Raw genomic sequence first — 19,307 nt, forward strand, 5'->3', positions numbered from 1 at the left:
AGACTACCTTTAAGTCAGTTCACGAAAAATAGTCTTTCATTGGAGTCCCTTAATATTGCTTTCTGAACTCTTCTGTTTAATTAGCTGCCTGAAAGTAGTTCATTTTTTTTAAAGGCAAATACATGGCTGACAAATTTTTATTCAATGGCACATTTCTTGGTGCGTAAAGAGGCCACACGTTAATGTTGTTAAAAAAATCAAACGTCTGCTAAACAAGTGTTGCATTTAATAAAGCCGCCTAAGACAGAAAAGGGGACCCAGAGAACTGGCCGTTCAGAGTTGAATTTGTCATAGGACACTTTGCCTTCAATGAAACACTGGATACTATGAGAGGAAGTTTCTATGGTTGAAGCAGTGGGACTGGGAGATGCTCTCAAGGGTCAGCAGACTTGTTGGCCAGATGCAGTTAGCTCAGTGAGGCACTTGAAGATGAGGCACTTGTGGTTTGGACTGCCACCTCCACCGTGAGGGCCGACAAGTCTAGGGCAAGTTATCCGATATCTTTAAGCAGCCTCCTCAGGTTCTATCTACTTGGGCCCTCCCTATTCCAACTGCAAAAAACACTGAAGCTGATAATCCATCCCTAGCCCTAGGGTATCATTGTCTCTCCTTCCTTCAACCTTTTTTGAATGGTATACTAAGGAAAACAGGTCTGAGGTCTCAGGTAACAGGGTTTTAGATGCTTTGGGAGGTTGAGAGGCAGAAAACAGTAATCTGGACATTGCTTTCATCTTATGGCACCAATTTAACTTCAGTCTTGCTTCTCTGCCACCTCCTCCCCTGCCCCACTCATGGCCTCCCATCTCCTAAACAGATACATTGGCATGAAACAGCTCTAGGAGGTGATCTCTATTGGGATTTTCCAGCAGAAGATACTTTTTTCTTTTTTTGTCATCCTGAAGTTCCCTCTTCACCACCACTTTAACAGAGGGGTGTTTGCTCTTCACCGGCAGTTTATTCACATAGGTTATAGGTCTGGTCTTTTAACCTGGGACACTTATTCCACTCTTAGAACCATCAGGTTCAGGAATCATAAAAGGAACTTCAGCACCAAACAATGCCATGCACCAAGCCTGTGCTATTTTGAAACTGAATTTTGCTGCTGAAGGTCACTTTGATACTAAGACTGTCCTTTGTGCAGTGGGCAGGGCTGAGTGGAACACGGGCTCACATTTAGTTCCTTTATAACTCCGACCTCACAACCGCAGTCCTTGAAATAAACACCGGCTCGGCCAGGGCGGCGGCACTGATCGCCATGGCCAGGAAACACCTCACAGCCAAGCACGATACAAGCGTGAGGAAGACTAGTTCATTTTTAAAGTCTTCACTTGACACATGTGAAAGGAGTTGATTTATGCAGAATCTGTGGTGGTATTCTTTCCACGGAACCCCAGATCACCAGTTTATTTATATAGCCATGAGTTTTGTGTTTTCGATGTCCAAAATTAGATCAATTCTAATTAGAGTTATTTTGAAAATGCCCAGACATCTGGCTTTGTTTTCATTCTGCCTTCTTTATATTATTTTCTTTCTACTCCTTCCTGAGTGTGTTTCTCCAACAGACTTCAAATGAATCACTCAGCAAAGGACAGATGATTCTTTTAACTTTTACAAGGTGGATTCCATTTCTCCAAAAGCCTTTTCTAGATATAATATTTGACTATTCAACAGAACTTAAACATTTTGGGGACACTTATTATTTCAGGCTCTTACCAGTGCTTTCCTGAACATTATTGCTTTCACCTTTGTCTCATCATCACACTTCTCTTGACAAGTAGACATTAATGGGTTCATTTGGCAGATGCAAACACTACAACTCAGAAAGAGTAAGTCCACCCTTAAGTTGTAAAATTTTTAAGTGGCAAAGGTGAGCTATAAACCCTGATGTTCTGAACAAGATTTATTCTTAATGCTTGTTTTAGAATTGGCACACAATGCTACTGAAAAGTTCATACTAATCATTTAATAAGTTTGTATCAAAGGATATTTTGAAAGCACTTTGGAGAAGTCCTTTTTCAAATGTCAACTCAGTGTCTGGATTGTCAGTATTGTGCTTGGAAACACTTTAGTGATCCCTATATAGTCTAGAAATTGACTTTAAATCATTAGTTATAAAGCAGAAGTCAATATTCCAGGCTGCTTTTACACTGAAATGCTGGAGGGTTAGTTTGCAGGTTGCCATAAAACATACCTTTAGCAAACTGCACCAGACACACTTGATGTCTGCAGTGATATTTCAGTTAATCATGATATAGGGTTTGGAGTGTTAGTGTGTTTAATCTGGAAGTACTGCAAAGTTATGTTCCTCGTTTTCCCTTTGAAAGTAAGCCATGGAATTATTCTTCAGTTGGATATGAATGTAACTGGAGGATATTGATCTCAGAGCATGTTCATTGGAAATGTACCTTGACACAATGTATTATAATCTAATGAAACTCAAATTATAACGCAAGAAAAAATAGTGTAAAAACATAAAACAAAGGTAGAGAAATAAAAGGTAAAAAAAGAAACAACAACAACAAAAAAAAACGGAGAAAGAAAATGACACTTGAAGACATCTCTTAGTTATAAAATGACACCTGTCCTAATTGGAAGGTTTGAAGAGGGGTTTAGTGGTGGGGACAGACTCTGAAATCAGAAATGTGCTATGTTACAAGATTTTATTCTGTGTATGAGGAGGTTGATGACTGATTACTATAAAGATTTGCTTTGCCTTTAAAAATAAAATTTTAAAGTTAGCTATCTCTGCAGATGTCGGGATCATTTAGGAAAGCTTTGCAAGGCTTTATCCCTGGAAGCTTAATGTGTTTTGGTAATTAAATTAGCAATCCTCTGCTTCCTCGCCAACTTTCTTTTATTGTTTAAGCTACTGCCTAATTGGAAGTTAGGTAACTTTTGAAAAACTGCACCAATTATTTCCGGCAACTGGAGCATGTTGTGGATTCAGTGTGCCCAATTTAATAAAGAAGTCAAATTTGCATCTGAAGATTGTTTAAGCAGCAGAAAGCACATCAGCTTGGTATTCAAAAAATTGATATGTAAGCCTAGAAATGTACAGTGAAATCCTAAATACCATCTCAGATGCAAAATCAAGTTTAATTTCTTGAGGGAATTATCTTCCAAAGTAGATCATCTCAGAATGGCCAGAATGTCATATAGTAGTTTCAGAAGGAAATTATATTTCTGTGTGTGATTTTTTCTTAGGACATCTTAAAGTAATGCCTAACTGAGATTATCCAAAATCTTTCCCTGCCTTTATATAGATGAGGGAATGAAAAAAAAAATCAGATCTTTGATATTCTAGTCCAATCTCCAAGAATTAGTCCAGGTTTATTTCCTTCACTTATCTTTTGCCATTTGCAAGAAAACACTCTAATAAATAATCACTATATTTCAAGCATAGAAATTCTGCTTCATCTAATTACAGCTATGTATATTGGTAATGACAGCTTGGATCATTCCTAAGAAATCTTATCAGTAATTTAATTCAATGGGAATTTTTTAAAGTATGTAGCCTAAGTTCAAATAAATTTATTTAGGTACTTGATACAAATGTCAGTCAGGAAGTCACAAACAGGTAGTACAGGGGATTCTACCTTCAGATGTGTGCTCTTCTTCTTTAACAGGTTTTAAACATAATTTTGGGTTTAATATAAATGATTTGGGTGGCTCACATCCTCCTTTAGCTCCTCAGAGACCCCATCATTCCCATTGTCTTAACCAAGCATCCCTTGCAATTTTTCTGTTAGCCGCTGGCTCCTGAAGGAATTTGATTTTATAGCAAGATCTGTCATTTCCAGAACCTCAGCAATTAGTGGGGGAAATAAAAATTTATGAAGCAGTTAAACAATAATTCAGGTCAGTATGTGATTACATTCCAACAAGTGACCTCAAGAAGTTCTATAATTGGAGAAGTAGAAAGAGATACATGGTTTGGAAGAATTGGGAAAGGCCTTCCAGAAGCTTGGGAATTAGCTTTTTGTGGTGTGAGTAGAAGGTGAAGGGTGGAGAGGAAGTCATATATGGATTTCTGTATGGAGAGCTTGGGAAAATCCATCTGGCTCACCTGGGGAAAAGTGGAGGCTTCTACACAGAATCTTCCCTGGCAACACTGAAAAGGTTCACTTAATTCTGTGAAAATAGTTTGAACCTAAAGCATTTAGTTACTGAATGACTGCATATTCTTTGTGCTAGCTTTTCAGTGCATCCCATATAAAGGGAGACATCCGGGACAAATAGGCTTAACACCAAGACATTACACACACCAAGGGCTGAACCGCCTTTCTGTAGGTTACTTTCAAGGTTTTAACTAAGGGCCTGACTTCCGAGCTCATCTCCAGTAACGAGGAAGTATGGAGTCGGTTGAGGACCAAAATTTTAGAACAAATTAACCAGATATCATTGGAAACATTTGCCCTTTACAGCCTTGGACACCGGCTGACCTTAAAAATAAGGTTAGCAAGTCTGTTTATTTCCTCTTTGACTAGGAAGTAACGTCCTGAGGATAAACTAACTTCCTCAGGAAGTGCCTGACTTCCCAAGGCTGTTAGGCTGATTAACAAATAATGAGAGAAAAGCTCTGGAGCTATAAAGTGCATTTTTTGGACATTCTATAGACTTAAAAAAACTTTAAAAATCCAAGTTGTGGAAGAAATCATATGCATGTAATCTAGAAATTATTTTTAAAAATTTAAAGTTGATCGAAGAATTGTTACAAGAACGCTGTCTGTGGAAAGCAGATAGGAATGCAGTTGGTAACTATAAATGTAAACAAGAACCTTTCTGCTGTCTAATTGTGACTGCCTTGCAAGGAAGAGATGAGTTTCCTGGTGCTCGGAAGGATATTTTTTTCTTTTGAATAATAGTCTGTGGGTGTTTCTGAAACTGTATGTACCCAGAAAAGTATATTCTTAAACTTAACCCATTCCTGTGGGTGTGAACTCATTGTAAGTAGGACCTTTTGAAGAAGCTACTTAGTTAGGATGTGTTCCACCTCATTCAGGATGAGTCTTAATCCTCTTACTGGAGTTCTTTATAAACAGAATGAAGAGACAGAGAGAGAGAGAGAGAGAGAGAGAGAGAGAGAGAGAATCACCAGCAGTCAGTCTTCAGGAAGAAAGCATCGCCTTGATGATGCCTTGATCTGGACATTTTTCTCAGAATGTAAGCTGATAAATCCCCATTGGTAATCCAATCCGTTTCTTGGTATCTGCTTTCAGCAGTCTAGGAAACTAGAACAGTGGGGTGTAGGAGTTTGAGGATGTGGGCTGGAGAAAATGAATTTCTCCATATAGTTGATAAAATCTGAGCTTCAAAGAAAGGGGGCACAAGGGATACCCAGGAAGGGGAACAGGGAGAGGACAGGAAGAAGAAGGGATTTTGCAGCTGGGATTATTCTCCCACCTGTTAGTGGGTGACAACCTCAAGATGACACCTTCCTGTAACCAGGAAAATCTTTAGTAAATCTACTAAACTCACAGAATGCTTGGTAGGAGTGGATTTCTTGTGGGAACTGTGAAGGGCTGAATTTTGAGACTATTCATTTGCCCTTTTTTGTAATCACCTTACTTACCCAGATACAACTAAAGTCAACTTCTGAAGAACCCATCAATCACATTGCCTTACTACTATAATTTCTGCAGATTTAAGCAGTTTACCTTCTGTTGTATGTAAGTGTTTCATATGCTTTTTATTAACATAGAATTCTTATTAATGTGTCCAATTTGAGTATAATTATGAACTCAAATTGTTCTAATTATTAATAATTATTCTCTTTTTGATGTAACTTTTTATAACTTCTCTAGAAAATCTTTAAGCAGCTCCTTTGCTCTTCCAGCATTGCCTTTCAGACCTGTAAAACCACTCTTGCTTTTGGGCCATGAAAGAATGCTCCAGATGCATCCTATTTTTTTTTTTTTTCCTGCCCAAGATACAGATCATTCATGCTCTAAAGAGTTCTGGGTCCTTTTAGTGGAGAAGTAAATTCAAGACATATGTCTAGGAATTGAGCAAACAACTCCAGGTGCTCTGGACTCACTTTTAGTAATGTTAGAGCTGGAGAAAATGTGTTTTTCTAAGGTACCAGTTCACACTGATTTTATCAATTTGTAGTATTGTGTAGCTGTGGCCAACTATTCTCATAGTGTGGAGTTTCTAGGACTTTCTGCTACTTGTCAAACAAGCAAGTAACTTCTGCTGAGCCTGCGCCACCAGTTCCCCAATTATGCCCAGACACACGTAGTCCATTGCAGTGACAGTAATTTAAGATGAAGTCACGATATCTGCTGCATGAGAGTTTTATGTTTGCTTTCAAATGATAACTCCATGGTTTCTTTCCTGCACTTGATTGAACTTCTTTGATGAAGGATCCATGCTTTATCCAGCTTTATATGCCCAACGTCTAATGCCATAATATTTGACATGTGATTAACATTTTGAAAGTGTTCATTGAATGAGAACATTCTTCCTCAAGATTTTAAGAGGAAATAACCCCTTTGATTAACTTTTCCAACTTTATTCATAAAGACCATAACCTCAAAAGCTATGCAAAACCAAGGTAATATATAAGAGCCATGGTTACTGCCAAGAAAAAAAAATATTAATGCTACTGCTAAGGGAACATGGAAGCATATCATTGTAATATTTGTCAGTGACTTGCTGTTAATTGTTTTTTGTGTTAAAGGAACAAACAACCTCTTTAAGTAGAATAGACATGTTGGAAGGCAGATGAACAGAAGATAATATTTAAAGTTTCTACCTTTTTTTTTTATTTTTCGTATTTTTAAACCTAAAGGTTTGTTAGATGGTCTGTGTGTGTTAGTTTCCTCGGGCCACCATAGCAATGCACCATAGACTGTTTGCCTTAAAAGAGTAGGAATTTATTGTCTCCCAGTTCTGGAAGCCAGAAGTCTGAAATCAAGATATTGGCAGGGCCACACTCCTTCTGAAGTTGGTAGGGTTCTGGCGGTGGGTGGCTGGTAGTTGGTGATGTAACTCAATCTCTGGCTCAATCTCATGCCCCACCTGTCTCTATTTCTCTCCCCTTCCCACCCCTTCTGCCTGTGTCCACACTTCCTCTCTTCATAAGGACATCAGTCTTATTGGATTAGGACCCACCCTAATCTAGTCTGGCCTCATCTTGACTAATAACACAAGATCCTATTTCCAGATAGGATCACATTCATGGAACGGGGCTGAGGACTTGAATATATCATTTTGTGGGGGACAGTTCAATCCAAAACACCATGGGTACTAGCTCTATAAATAACCAGTTTATCCAGGAAAATGTTTAAACGTTTTTCAATCACAAAATGGGATAAATTTAGAAATTTAAAATTCTAGGGCTCTTCAGCCCTCCTCCCCCAATTTTAAGGGCAGAGGAAACGTGTTCTTTCCCCCTCACCATTTAACTTGATTAAGTCCTTTTTCAATCTCTTTTAACCTCAGACAGTTGAATTGTTTCAGTTTTTCGTCAACTGGTATCTAAGAATACCAATTAGAGCCTGAGGTTCTTCAACTGATGAAATTGGAGAATAAGTCTCATTTTATTGGCATTAAATTTGGCTGAATTGGCTAATTTAATAATCCTTGGGGTTTCTGTGTGTGTGTGTGTGTGTGTGTGTGTGTGTGTGTGTGTGTATTTAGGTTCACTGATTTGTTATGGAGAAAATGTTAAAAAAAAAAAAAAGGCATTCCTAAAGGAGAAAATAATATTGTTTTTTCCTTGTTTTTTAAAGAAATGTCCTAGAACTGACCTTGATCTCAGATTCTTTTTTGCAAGCTGTGTTCTGTTTCCTAGAAACCATGAAACTGTAAAGCTCATGTGTATTATTTAGCTGGATTTGGAGGTAGGCAGGGCAGGGATTGGGAAATGAATTCATCCCATTTCAGAAATTTACAAATGACTAAATTCTGGTTACAGGATACATCTGGAAAACAAAGTAGGAGGATTGAATTCATCATATGATATAAATGAGGAAAAATATCTGTAAGAAGGCAAATTTTGTGATTTTATTTTATTCCCAATTTATGTGTAATTTACACAAGTTATTTAGCCCTAATTTCCTTCTCTGTAAACCAGTGATAACCATATTACCTACCTCATGTGTTGGTTTTGAGGATTAAATTTTAAAAATAATATATAGTGCTTCTCCTTGTACTTATTAGCTGTTTTACCTTCATCAGCATAATCACAGCTACTGTAGATAATCCGTGCAAATTCAGGCCCAGCCCAGTGTTCCATGTCTTCACTTTATTCTGGGACAGAAGACTTCATATGGAAAAGGCTTCCTTAGACAAATTCAGCATAAATTCCTGCCGAAATCCTAGTGATGTTTTAATTTTGAAACTTGACCAAATCCTATTGTCTTTACCTGGAAGAATAAATCCAGCACCTAAAAGTGCCTACTACATATGGATATTGAATACACACACACACACATGTGCACACACACACACACATACATACATATGTAATTTGTTTAATGAATACATGTTCACTGAAGATATCCAGGAAAATGACAAATGAGGGTAACATTTCCTTAGTGTCAAGAAAATATATACATTTATAAGTATATCAATACTTATAATATATAAGTATAAAAATTATAAATATATATATATATAATGTATAAATTTAAGTGTATACATTTATAAGAATTTAGGAAGTAAGGTATGTCAGAGTCCAGTGCAGCAGAGCAGAGAGCTCAGTGGTAGGTTCCATCATATATTGGAACTGGTATGTCTTGGTTTCCTATCTGCTCATACAACTTCAGTACAATGGTTTGGCTCAGCAACAGGAATTGATTGACTCATGGTTTCAGAGGCTAGAAAGCTTGCTTCCTTCTGGGGTCGGTATCTTCTGGATGGCAGGCAATCTTTGGGGTTCCTTGGCTTTTCCGTCATGTAACAGTGCACATGGCAGCCTCTTATCCTCTCTCATCTGGGTTCCGTTGACTTCCAACTTCTGGCTGCTCCCTGTGCCTTCTGTTTCCACGTCCAATTTCCAATGCTTAGGAGGGCTTGAGCCATATTGGATGAAGCCCCACCCTCATTCAGTTTGGGTGCATGTTAACTAATAACATCTTCAAAGGTCTTATTTACAGGTGGGTTCACACCCCTAGGACCAGGGGTTGGGACCCGAACATACGTTTTGTGGGTGACATGATTCCGTCCCTGACAAGGTATAATAAAGATGGCATTATAAATGGGTAATGGAGAGAGGCTTTGTTCAGTGTCTCACAATGGAAAAACCAGCTTTGCATTTAAAAAAAATGAATGTAAGGTCCTAATATGTTCCTCATGCCAAAATAAATGATTTATTAAACATTTAAATTTTAATATTGAATGTCAATAAATAGTTTAGTTTTACAGTCCTGAGGTAGAAAAAAAGCTGGTTAAGCACGACAAGTAGGGTAGAAATCATAAAGCTAAAGAAGACTGCCAGCATATATGTGGAGCAGTGTATGCCCGATGGGGTAGAGGAAGAGCTCTCTGTTGTCAAATACATTTGTTTTCCCACTACACAAAATTAAACACAGTTTCTTTTTTACTGCTGGACTTGCCAGAGGTTTTAATGTATTAGTGTGTGTTGCTGATCTTCAAGTGAGGAAATAGTGTATTTTATTTCTTAAACTTACTTGATTATGTCTCCCAACCAGGAAACACCAGTATGTGTGAACCAGAGCCTTAAAAATGTGTACATGCTTCAACATAGAAATTTTACTCTAGGAATTTCCCTTTAAAACTGGGAGTTATTTTATACATATATGCATCTTAATTTTTATAGCATAAAATAGTTGCTATAATATTTTATTGGACATCTGTATATTGAATTCCTGTTTAGCTATTAAAAACATTGGAGAACAATGTTTAATGACATGGGAAAAAATTTATTAAAAATGCAGGCTATGAAGTAGCATTTCCTATGTAATGAGAGTTGTGCATAGGATTACACTTGAAGAGAAAAAGACAGGAAGGATTTATTTCAAGATGTTATCAGTGTTTATCACTGAATGGTGGGATTATGGATTATTTTTATTTTGGTTGCTTTTCCCATATTGTCCACTTTTCCTTGAAAATGTAACATGGAAAATTGAAGTTGTTCTTTTTTAAGGTATGGAAATACATCTTTGGCCAGTTGTACTTGGTATTTTGTTGAATGTGATGCTGTACTTGGTATTATGTTAAATGTGATGTGGCCAAAAATGCAGTTAATGGATTTTTTGTCCCTATTGGTTAAGATTGTCAGATAAGGATCAACCTTGCCATTTCCCATCCCTGATACTCAAATATCTGCACCCACCCATGCAGAGATGACTTAAATTTTAACAGTTTTTCAAATAATTATTTTTTAAAGATTTTTTTATTCTTCAAACTTTTTTCCATTAGACACACATACTTCCAACACAATTTCCCTCTTTTATGTATAAATACAAGCTAAGGTTCCAATACGTTGCATACGTTCTTATTCATTCTGCATTCATTTACTCAGTCATGTTCTCACTCACCAAATATTTCCTGAATGTCATACATCGTGCTTGGGTAACGGGGATTCACTGATGAGCCAAATCGACACAGACCCTGACCTTTTGGGACTTTTTGTCTTGCAGGGGACACATATTATATAATTGCAAAAATAAATTACATGCTAAGAATACATTCTTTAATGCATGCTAAGGGGTAAAAGTTTAAACTGAGATCTGAACGATGAAAAGGAATGAGCAAATATAGCAAATATGCTTGTGAACCTACATGTGTGGGGAGGTGGGACAGGAGGAAAAGTTGTGTTCTGGTTATATGTTATTGTCTAACAAATTACTCCCAAACTTCGTGTATTAGTTTCCTATTGCCACTATAACAAATTATCACAAACTTAGTGGCTTAAAACAACACAAATATTGATGTCAGAAGTCTGAAATGAGTCTTATAGACTAAAATCAAGGTGTGGGAGAGGCTGTGTTTCTAGTGGAGGCTTTTCTAGCTTCTAGCAGCCATGTGCTCTCCTGAGCACACAGCCCCTTCCTCCATCTTCAAAGCCAGTTGCTTAGCATCTTCAGATCTCTCTCTGACTCCAGCCTTCCTGCCTCCCTCTTACAGGAACTTTTTTGAATACGTTACCTCCGAATAATCCAGGATAATCCACCATCTCAAGATCCTTGACATAATCACATCTGCAGAGTTCCTTTTACCCTGTATGCGGACATATCCATAGGTTCTGGAGATGAGGATGTGGATGTCTGGAGGACTGTGGAAGGGTATTATTCTGCCATCCACACTTAGTTACTTAAAATAGCAACCATGGTATTGGATATTACAATTTTTTCAATCAGAAATTTGGGCAGGAATTTGCTGTGATTCTTCAGCTCCACGGGCACGGACTGTGGTATTTGCCAGGCGGGGAGGCTGGTTGAGGGGGCCGACAGTGCGCGCCAGTCCTCTTGCCTGGGATGGCTGGATGGCTGGGCCCAGAGGCCCTGTTGAATGAAGAACTCATGTGAGATTCGCCCACCAGGATTGTCTCAGGGTTATTGGATCCTTACATGGCAGCTCAGCGTTCCACAAAGAGTGTTCCAAGAGACAGGAATTGGAAAGCACCAGTTTCTCCAGGCCTGGGCTCAGAAACCGGCGTGGCATCTCTTCTGCCCTTTTCTGTTTGTCATAGCAGTCACAGAGCCTCTCCAGTTTGCACTGACCCGACCCCTTCCCTGGGACATGTTAGTAGCTTCCTTCAATCCATAGCGTGGACGGATGGGGCAGGCTTCCATGAAGAGGGAGTAAGATGTGGGAACACCCTAGGCTGGAGGGCACTTAGGGCTTTTCTGAGAGGTGCCCTGGGTATATTTGCAACATAGTGTAAGAGGAGAGAAGTGACTTGATGAGGCTGGGGAAGTAGGCAGGAGCCAGTTCACAGAGGACCTTCCAGGTCGTGGGAAGTATATGGCGTGTACCCTTAGAGCAAGGGAGATCCTCTTGGATTTTGAGCAGGGCAGACCTGCTCTGGCTGCTGTGTGGCCCTGGGGACTGGGCAGTGGGGGGATCCCGTTACCTCTTTAGGGGTCCATTCTGGGCCAGGTGAGAGAACCCAGTGCCTTGGACCAGGGTGGGGCTGACCCTTTGACAGCCACACTTTTTTTCTAGAAGTTTATTAGACAGGAGAGGTCATCGAAGAGTGATCAGTGGCAGTCCCTATGCTGTTTGTTTGCAGCAAGGTAAGTACAGAAAGAGAGAGGAGGTGATTAGAAGTCTTTATAACAATCTAACATTAATGCAGCATTGAGATGGGTGAGCAGTGCGCGTGTATTTTTGTATGTCTGTTTAACATTTATTCTTCTCTTCATTTTGACAAATATATTGGTATGGGATTGGAAATTTTAAAAATATACTGATTCCGATTCTATCCAGTGCACCAGTTGAGAAGCACAGCCCTAGGACACAATTTCTGACCTTAACACATACCATGTCACCCCACCACCACCACCACCACCCCATGTCCTTCCCTTGGGGGCCCTGGACTCCTCTCGAGGATTGCAATTACATGCGCTCAGACAGAACTGAAGTCAAACTCATTCTTATTTGTTCATTTAATATGGGCCTACTGAGGACCTGGGTAGAGTGATTTTTTTTCAGAAGTCTATTAATGTCCCTAATATAGTTGTTCTTTCATAAAATCTTGTCATTATTTATTTGTCATGTCTGTAGTATTTCCATTTTGAAATTGTGCTCTCTGATTGCATTGACTGTGGAAGACTTCTGATTCATAGTGACAGGGGCTAATTTGTGGTTGGCTAATGCAAAAAAGGAAATAGATTAAAGTAGGGATTCATTTAAAAATGAATATGTATACTGTGAATGTTTTCCTGCAATTCAACATGTGTAATTGTACATCCATTGTCCAGTCTTTGAAGTTGGGCTAAAATCTTTTCTTTGAATATGTGGCTACTCGTGGTGGTGTTTGGTTTCTTGCAAAAATTAACGAACCGCTTTTCCTTGATGATTTTTAGTTTTGATGTCTTTAAACTTAGAAGGATGAAATATACTTTTGTTTTTCCCAAAAGAAATAAATCTAATAAAAGAAGTTGGGATAAAATGTAAAATATATGTTTTATAATCAGAAATCCACATATTTGAAATTAGAATCAGTGCTTTTTCTTTATGATAGAAGAAGCCGATATGGTTATTTTTGCAAACACAGCCTTGTATCTTGACAGAGAGACAAGATACAAGAGGGATGGGCAGCTTTAGCTTCTCTGATGCTTTCGTTCTCTTTTTGCTAGTAAGGAGCACCTGATAAATTCAGACACTCTTTGCGGAGAGTTTGATCTCTCAGAAGTTAGAAATAGTAATGATGTCAAAGGTTCAAAAATAAAAATATAGAAAATGAAATTCTGATTATATGCTTGAGACAGATTCCAATGATCAGAAATTGGAGCCTGTGTGAATGGATTGCTTATGAGCTCACATTTTAAAATCCCACGTAAAAAGAAAGGAACGCCAAACATAACATGAAGGGAAAAGTCATGCACATCTTTGAGAATATCATCAGTAAGGTGGACGCCACAAATGAGCTGAGACAAACAAGAATGAAAAAGCAGAAAATGACAAGAAAGCTTTTTGTTTGAAATTATGTAAGAGAGTTAATTAAGAGGCATGTCAAAGAAAACAAAGGGCAATGATGGAAGATAGTGGAATTCCACAAGATGACATGGTAATGCAGAGGGAAAACAGAGTAGCGCGGATACTTGTCTTTGATTTTTTCAGTGGTAAGGAGATATGAGAGTCACAGCTCACTGCCCTATAGCGCTGGCTGTACCAAGCATGGTTCTACATGCTTTACATATATTAACCCATTTAACCCAACAACTGATGAAACAGGTGCTATCCTTATAACCAACAGGACTTGGCAGACAGCATAAATAATTTGCCCAGGGTCATGCAGCTCAGTGTGTCTTGAACTAAGTCAGTTTTATTCTGGACTCCATTCTTCACTGTAGGGATCTATCATTTAAAATTGCACAAGAAGTGGTGACATATTTTAAAAGGAACCTTTAAGATAAGTACAACTTAACAAGGCTGGGCCACTCACCACTGAGGGGACTGAAGGAACTGGCAATAAATCAGTTACCTGATTTTTTAAAAATGGGAAAGTGTCAACTTGTGGAACTACAGCCTGTTAAGTCTGATTCATTCATTCAGTTAACCTAATTGATCACATGCTATATGTCAGGCACCATGTCAAGGACAAGAAGCATTAAATGCCATCCTTGTGTTCCAGTAGTGCAATCTATGGCAAAGATGAACAAATAAAGGGGAACTATAATTCAGTTTGACAGGATAGGTGTTGTAATAGGAACTTGGAAACCACAGTGGATCCCAGGGGAAAGTATCACCATATCTAGGGAAGGGGCATCTGCAGAGTCTTCCCGGGGGAGCTGATATTTGACCAAGGCTTTGACCGAGAAGGAGTCCGCTGGTGGGAAGTGGGAGGAAGTGTTGTGTCCATATTGGAGGAAGGGCTTAGACATGTGAAAGTGCCAGGGAGTTCATGGACATTTGGTCGCTTAGCCCCAGCTACTCAAAGTGGAATCAAGGACCAGCAGCAGCACAACCCTCCACTCCAGACCTGCTGAATCAGGATCTGCATTCTAAGAAGTTCTCTGGGTACTCGTCTGCAAAGTAAAGTTGGATAAGTGCTGTTGTGGAGCAAATGTGCAGTTTTACCATTAAGTGCTTGAGGTAAATGGTCAAGTGGGATGATACTATGTCTTATATTCAGGCTGACTTCAGACTTTATCCCAAGGGCAGTGTCCTGGTTTGCTAATGCTGCCATTTTGCAAAACACCAGAAATGGATTGGCTTTTATAAACAAGGTTTATTTAGTTACAAAGTTACAGTCTTAAAGCCATAAAAGTGTTCAGGCTAAGGTGTCAACTAGAGGGTACCCCCACAGCAGAATAGCCAATGACGTCTGGAACACCTCTGTTTTCTGGGAAGGCATGTGGCTGGCATCTTCTTCCTTTGCTCCCAGGTTGTGTTTCAAAATGGCTTTCTCCTAGGACATTTCTCTCTAGGCATCTGGGGACATTCCCTTAGTTTCTTGTAGGCAAACTCTAGAGTAGCAAAAGTCTACTTTCAATGGCCATCTTCAAAATGTCTCTCTTGGCTGCAGTACCAGGCTCCTTCTGTCTGAGCTCTTTTATAGGACGCCAGTGATTAAATCAAGACCCACCCTGAATGGACGGAGTCCATAGCTCCATGGAAATAATTCAATCAAATGTTTTGCCCACAGTTGATTGAGTCATATCTTCATGGAAATGATCAAAGGATTCCAACCCAGTCAACACTAATATGTCTGCCCCCACAAGATTGCATTAATGAACATGGCGTTTTGGGGAACATAATACATCCAAACTGGCTCAGGTAGTGATGACCTATCGCAAAATCCTAGTACAGCTTAGTGAGCTCTTTGCACACCCGGTCCTTGCAAGCTGTGAGTCTGATGTCAATCTGGTTGTAATTTCCAGAAACGATTTTGGTGATCACTGGGAAGTTTTAGTGTATTAACAGCAAATTCTACCAGTGTCTGTAGAAAGTAATATTTCCAAATTTTTGATACTAGAAAATAGATTAAGAATCAAAACATTCCTCTGCCTCTCTCCATCTTACTGCTCTCAACATTAAAATGTAGCCAGAGCTGTGTAACCCAAGGCTCCCTAATCCAGATTTCCTTTTCCACTGTCTGACTGAATCAGAAAATAAGCCTCGAAGGATGCTGTCAGGAAGGAGGGTTATGTGTGTTTTGATCCCTGAGGATCTGCTATGTCTGAGAAGCACTTTCATGAATAATTATTGAGAAAGGCTTATGTATTTTTTTGTTCACCCCTGGCACTGGGATTTGTTCTTAAATTCCCCAATTGCAAAATCCTTCTGATTCTTCGTGTCCAGAAATATCTAAAGGACTGAGCTAGAGCTTCAGACTCAGATGTCTGGTCTCAAAATCTGGACAAAGCTACAAAGCTCAGTCTCTCATTCCATGGAATGGGGATGAAAATTCTTATATCTTGGATTATTGCAAGGATAAGAATATAACATATGTAAAAGCTGCAACATTGCCTGGCACATGGAAAATGTTTCATTGCTCACGAACAGTTGCCATTATTGTTCATAATTTACAGATTCGAGTCTGTTGAGTAGACTAGATCAGTGAATAGTAGGAATGGAAGGATCCGGAAGCTGGGGTTTGGGGAGAGGCAGAAGGCTGTGAGTGCAGGGTTGGTGAATTCCAGTGCTCTTGCTGTCTCATGAGCTCTGTGCTGCATGCTGTGTCTGCCCATCTGTGGGCCATGGAAGAACCTCACCCCTATTTGAGGCAGAGATGATTATGTTAGGATGTTTAGAAAAGGGCTTATTTTCTTCTGATGGCATTTCTTGATGTAACTCAGTGAACTTTTTTTGTGTGTGTCAGTGTTTGTCTGGAGTCTTAGAGGGCTAATATGCCCTTCTTCTCTGTCCTCAGTCTTACCTGTATCCCCAGGGCAAGCAGAGCCTGTGTAGTTTAAGATCAAGATGTACCATCTCACATCCTAGAGCTGGACCAGCCTACCCAAGGTTACCAAGCCTCTCACAGCTGGTGTTTCCAAGGCCTGTGTCGCCTTTGCTAGCATACCTCCGGAGGTTGAGCCACTCAAGGCAAGCCCCCAACAGAATCTCCATGCTCTTCATATGTTATTGTACCTCCAGAAAGCCAGCCTGTTTTTTGGGCTCCTGGCCAAGACACCAAATGTTAGTGCTAATGCTGCCAGAATGCAAAACACCAGAAATGGATTGACTTTTATAAAGGGGGTTTATTTAGTTACAAAGTTGCAGTCTTAAGGCCATAATAGTGCCCAAGCTAAGGCATCAACAACAGGGCACCTTCGCTGAAGGATGTCCAATGGCATCTGGAAAACCTCTGTAGCTGGGAAGGCATGTGGCTGGCATCTGCTTGCTCCCAAGTTGCGTTTCAATATGGTGTTCTCCAAAATGTGAGGATCAGCTTTCAATGGCCATCTTCAAAATGTCCCTATAAGCTATAGCAGCGAGCTCCTTCTGTCTGAGCTTCTCATATAAGACTCGGCGATTTAATTAAGAGCAACTCTGAATGGGCAGGATCCATATCTCCATGGAAATCATCCAATCAAACATTTCACTCACAGATGATTGAGTCATATCTCCATGGAAACACTCAAAGGATTCCAACCTAATCAACACTAATATGTCTGCCCCACAAGATTGCATCAAAGAAAATGGCATTTTGGGGGGACATAATACTTCCAAAACAGCACAGTTAGTGTTTTATGGATTCGTTGAGTTGAATCAGTCCCCTCAAAATCATTTCACAAGGCTGAGAGTGGAGGGCCACGCACACTCACCCTGTAGTCAGGTACATTCAAGATAGAGGCCTCAGACACTCAAGGGCTTGAATTCTATGTCGTGTATTGAAGCCAATCCGTTAATTCCTACCTCCTTGCCTGGGAGTGAGCATGTGGGGAAGCAGAGGGAGGCTGGGAGTTTGGGTTGCATGGAAATTCCTTCCAAACAGAAACATGGGATTGGTAGTTATCTTAGATTTCCAGGCTGCTATGACAAATACCATACAATGAGTTGGCTGAATTGATTGGCTGACCGTTTTGTGGCTAGAAAAAATGCCACGTCAAGACTGGCAAGGCTGGCTTTCTCTCGGAGTCTAAGGCATTCTGGTGCTGGGTGCTGGCATCCTTGGGGTCCCTTGGCTCGCATCTCTGCCTCCTTTCGTGTGGCAATGTTCTCTTCTTTCATCTGCTCTTCCAGATTTTTCTTTGACTTCTGGCTTTTGGTTCTTCTCATATTTCTCTTTATAAGGCCTTCTCAAGACCCACCATTATTAATTTGGGCCACACCTTAATAACATCTTCAAGGGCTCCTATTTTCAGTGTGTTCACTCCTACAGGAATGCGGGTTAAGACTGAGAACATGTCTATGTTGGAGTATTATACTTCAGTCTACCTCAGGGAGCAGGCACGTCTCCTAAGTGTCTTCCCGCCAGTTTTTGTAAATGTGGCCTCTGGCATAGGTGGTATTTCAACGAGGTGTGCTTCCAACACTCATAATTTCAACAGGTCTGGAGGTTAAAACAATTGGTATTCTATAGCTAGAAGGGGTCTTAGAGACATTCTAACCCAACTCTAGCCCCGTGATCTCTTTCCACTTCTCCATGCTGCTTTTATGTCCTTTAAGGACATGAAAGATGGCAGCTTCTTATGCATTTTTTCCAGTGCTTTCTGTTTGTTGCAAAGTGAATAAAGAAAAACACTCAAATCTATTTTGAAAGTGGCCAGGATGTATAATCCTCCAAGGGAACCACACTGAGCCAGTTTCCAGGAGGGTCACAGATTTTAGGGCTTGAACAAAAGCATCAATTAGTCTCAAAAATAGAGTGTGACAAGGCTCAGTCTAGTACTTGGTTTCTGATTCTGAGATGCTGGGAGTGGTTGGAGTCACCAAGAATTTGGGGCCATTTGGAAAGGAAAAATTTGTGATCCATCAAACCTGCTCTTCCTAACCTAAACGCAAGCCCAAACCCCTAAGTTGTGTGAGACCGAACTGAGCCCTTCAGATGGTTCTGAATAAGAGACAGTTTGCATTGCTCCAGACTCAAGTGTATGCCCTGGACCAAGCCTGGTTAACTTTTGCACCCTTAGAACAAGACTGGTTGAGACAGACTTCAGAGGGGCAGAGAAATCCATATCAGAGTCTTCACTGGGCGATCATCTCACACTTCCCAGTCTGCTGAGGTTCTTATATCCCACCATGACAACTTGCCCACCATGTCAACTGATTCTGTGGCTTTATTTAAGAAAAGGAAAACTGTTGCATCTAAATTAAATACACTAAGTGCAAAACTCTGAGTATTTACTTTCTGCCTTTCTTCTTGTGACCAGAGTGCCATTTCACTCATCTCAGTTATAATTTGTTTAACAGGTTTCATTTACTCTTCTCACTTAATGCACGAACCCTTTCATGTGTTTAATGGTTGTTTGTTTTAGTAGGCCTGCAATGAATAATGCAGTGAGCAGCCAAATTTTTCACATAATAATTTTTTATGAACCATACAAAGGCAGCTCGTCTTTTATAAATCTAAATGAACTCTCTAGCAGCAAGCGTCCCAATCCCCAGGCTTCTGCACAGAGCTGCTTCTCTTTCGATGTGTTTGAATTATTGGTCTAGCTAACATCATCATTTTCCCTTGCTGCAATATTTTAGGAGAAAGGAACCAGCTAAATCCTAGCTAA

At 39.8% G+C, this 19,307-nt stretch overlaps 1 protein-coding gene and 1 pseudogene across 2 annotated transcripts in view; one reads left to right on the forward strand and one right to left on the reverse strand.

Annotated features, from left to right (window-relative positions):
• The window catches only part of FBXL7 (F-box and leucine rich repeat protein 7), a 444,772-nt gene that overhangs the window by 139,354 nt on the left and 286,111 nt on the right, over window positions 1-19,307 (forward strand). The gene's annotated exons all lie outside the window — the stretch shown is intronic.
• Window positions 836-17,862, reverse strand: LOC119506511 (annotated as a pseudogene).

Source organism: Choloepus didactylus, chromosome 11 (assembly GCF_015220235.1).
Source record: "Choloepus didactylus isolate mChoDid1 chromosome 11, mChoDid1.pri, whole genome shotgun sequence".
In the NCBI taxonomy this organism is placed as follows: domain Eukaryota; kingdom Metazoa; phylum Chordata; class Mammalia; order Pilosa; family Megalonychidae; genus Choloepus; species Choloepus didactylus.